The sequence below is a fragment of the Humulus lupulus genome, chromosome 3 (assembly GCF_963169125.1).
Source record: "Humulus lupulus chromosome 3, drHumLupu1.1, whole genome shotgun sequence".
NCBI classification, from domain to species: Eukaryota; Viridiplantae; Streptophyta; class Magnoliopsida; order Rosales; family Cannabaceae; genus Humulus; species Humulus lupulus.
The window spans coordinates 285,331,049-285,335,177 of NC_084795.1; positions in this window are offsets into that span (position 1 = coordinate 285,331,049).

The window sequence follows — 4,129 nt, forward strand, 5'->3', positions numbered from 1 at the left end:
CACTATCAAAACCTTGCTCGAATCCATATTAGAGAAATCGAAGATTACTGAAAGGGGTACCCCTTTGGTGAATTGGAGATTTCACTCATTTCTCCGAAATGTATTACCCTCGTGTTCAACTCGTTCGATATTTTTCCCCAACAGATCTCATGGGTAAATGAATATATTGGAGTAGAAACGGAGCCTTAAGTCGACATTTCAAAAAAAATTCCCCTTTTCGATGGCAATTTTCGCAAGTTTTTTCCTTATATTAGTACATCTCTCAGTATTTTGACTGTATCACCCTATACACACCTCTGATTTGCTCGAAATTTTATACATAGAACCCTAAGACATAGGGCTACAACTTTTGTGCCCATGACCCAAGCATATTCTTTAGTATTCACTATCAAAACATTGCTCGAATCCATATTAGAGAAATCGAAGATTTCTGAAAGGGGTACCCCTTTGGTGAATTGGAGATTTCACTCATTTCTCCGAAATGTATTACCCCCGTGTTCAACTCGTTCTATATTTTTCCCCAAGAGATCTCATGGGTAAATGAATATATTGGAGTCGAAACGGAGCCTTAAGTCAACATTTCAAAAAAAATACCCCTTTTCGATGGCAATTTTCGCAAGTTTTCTCCTTATATTAGTACATCTCTCAGTATTTTGCTGTATCACCCTATACAAACCTCGGATTTTCACGAAATTTTATACATAGAACCCTAAGACATAGGGCTACAACTTTTGTGCCCATGACCCTCGCATATTCTTTAGTATTCACTATCAAAACATTGCTCGAATCCATATTAGGGAAATCGAAGATTTCTGAAAGGGGTACCCCTTTGGTGAATTGGAGATTTCACTCATTTCTCCGAAATGTATTACCCCCGTGTTCAACTCGTTCTATATTTTTCCCCAAGAGATCTCATGGGTAAATGAATATATTGGAGTCGAAACGGAGCCTTAAGTCAACATTTCAAAAAAAATACCCCTTTTCGATGGCAATTTTCGCAAGTTTTCTCCTTATATTAGTACATCTCTCAGTATTTTGCTGTATCACCCTATACAAACCTCGGATTTTCACGAAATTTTATACATAGAACCCTAAGACATAGGGCTACAACTTTTGTGCCCATGACCCTCGCATATTCTTTAGTATTCACTATCAAAACATTGCTCGAATCCATATTAGGGAAATCGAAGATTTCTGAAAGGGGTACCCCTTTGGTGAATTGGAGATTTCACTCATTTCTCCGAAATGTATTACCCCCGTGTTCAACTCGTTCTATATTTTTCCCCAAGAGATCTCATGGGTAAATGAATATATTGGCGTCGAAACGGAGCCTTAAGTCGACATTTCAAAAAAAATTCCCCTTTTCGATGGCAATTTTCGCAAGTTTTTTCCTTATATTAGTACATCTCTCAGTATTTTGACTGTATCACCCTATACACACCTCGGATTTGCTCGAAATTTTATACATAGAACCCTAAGACATAGGGATACCACTTTTGTGCCCATGACCCTCGCATATTCTTTAGTATTCACTATCAAAACCTTGCTCGAATCCATATTAGAGAAATCGAAGATTACTGAAAGGGGTACCCCTTTGGTGAATTGGAGATTTCACTCATTTCTCCGAAATGTATTACCCTCGTGTTCAACTCGTTCGATATTTTTCCCCAACAGATCTCATGGGTAAATGAATATATTGGAGTAGAAACGGAGCCTTAAGTCGACATTTCAAAAAAAATTCCCCTTTTCGATGGCAATTTTCGCAAGTTTTTTCCTTATATTAGTACATCTCTCAGTATTTTGACTGTATCACCCTATACACACCTCTGATTTGCTCGAAATTTTATACATAGAACCCTAAGACATAGGGCTACAACTTTTGTGCCCATGACCCAAGCATATTCTTTAGTATTCACTATCAAAACATTGCTCGAATCCATATTAGAGAAATCGAAGATTACTGAAAGGGGTACCCCTTTGGTGAATTGGAGATTTCACTCATTTCTCCGAAATGTATTACCCTCGTGTTCAACTCGTTCGATATTTTTCCCCAACAGATCTCATGGGTAAATGAATATATTGGAGTAGAAACGGTGCCTTAAGTCGACATTTCAAAAAAAATTCCCCTTTTCGATGGCAATTTTCGCAAGTTTTTTCCTTATATTAGTACATCTCTCAGTATTTTGACTGTATCACCCTATACACACCTCGGATTTGCTCGAAATTTTATAAATAGAACCCTAAGACATAGGGCTACAACTTTTGTGCCCATGACCCAAGCATATTATTTAGTATTCACTATCAAAACATTACTCGAATCCATATTAGAGAAATCGAAGATTTCTGAAAGGGGTACCCCTTTGGTGAATTGGAGATTTCACTCATTTCTCCGAAATGTATTACCCCCGTGTTCAACTCGTTCGATATTTTTCCCCAAGAGATCTCATGGGTAAATGAATATATTGGCGTCGAAACGGAGCCTTAAGTCGACATTTCAAAAAAATTCCCCTTTTCGATGGCAATTTTCGCAAGTTTTTTCCTTATATTAGTACATCTCTCAGTATTTTGCTGTATCACCCTATACAAACCTCGGATTTGCACGAAATTTTATACATAGAACCCTAAGACATAGGGCTACAACTTTTGTGCCCATGACCCTCGCATATTCTTTAGTATTCACTATCAAAACATTGCTCGAATCCATATTAGAGAAATCGATGATTTCTGAAAGGGGTACCCCTTTGGTGAATTGGAGATTTCACTCATTTCTCCGAAATGTATTACCCTCGTGTTCAACTCATTCGATATTTTTCCCCAAGAGATCTCATGGGTAAATGAATATATTGGCGTCGAAACGGAGCCTTAAGTCGACATTTCAAAAAAAATTCCCCTTTTCGATGGCAATTTTCGCAAGTTTTTTCCTTATATTAGTACATCTCTCAGTATTTTGACTGTATCACCCTATACACACCTCCGATTTGCTCGAAATTTTATACATAGAACCCTAAGACATAGGGATACAACTTTTGTGCCCATGACCCTCGCATATTCTTTAGTATTCACTATCAAAACCTTGCTCGAATCCATATTAGAGAAATCGAAGATTACTGAAAGGGGTACCCCTTTGGTGAATTGGAGATTTCACTCATTTCTCCGAAATGTATTACCCTCGTGTTCAACTCGTTCGATATTTTTCCCCAACAGATCTCATGGGTAAATGAATATATTGGAGTAGAAACGGTGCCTTAAGTCGACATTTCAAAAAAAATTCCCCTTTTCGATGGCAATTTTCGCAAGTTTTTTCCTTATATTAGTACATCTCTCAGTATTTTGACTGTATCACCCTATACACACCTCGGATTTGCTCGAAATATTATAAATAGAACCCTAAGACATAGGGCTACAACTTTTGTGCCCATGACCCAAGCATATTCTTTAGTATTCACTATCAAAACATTACTCGAATCCATATTAGAGAAATCGAAGATTTCTGAAAGGGGTACCCCTTTGGTGAATTGGAGATTTCACTCATTTCTCCGAAATGTATTACCCCCGTGTTCAACTCGTTCGATATTTTTCCCCAAGAGATCTCATGGGTAAATGAATATATTGGCGTCGAAACGGAGCCTTAAGTCGACATTTCAAAAAAATTCCCCTTTTCGATGGCAATTTTCGCAAGTTTTTTCCTTATATTAGTACATCTCTCAGTATTTTGCTGTATCACCCTATACAAACCTCGGATTTGCACGAAATTTTATACATAGAACCCTAAGACATAGGGCTACAACTTTTGTGCCCATGACCCTCGCATATTCTTTAGTATTCACTATCAAAACATTGCTCGAATCCATATTAGAGAAATCGATGATTTCTGAAAGGGGTACCCCTTTGGTGAATTGGAGATTTCACTCATTTCTCCGAAATGTATTACCCCCGTGTTCAACTCATTCGATATTTTTCCCCAAGAGATCTCATGGGTAAATGAATATATTGGCGTCGAAACGGAGCCTTAAGTCGACATTTCAAAAAAAATTCCCCTTTTCGATGGCAATTTTCGCAAGTTTTTTCCTTATATTAGTACATCTCTCAGTATTTTGACTGTATCACCCTATACACACCTCGGATTTGC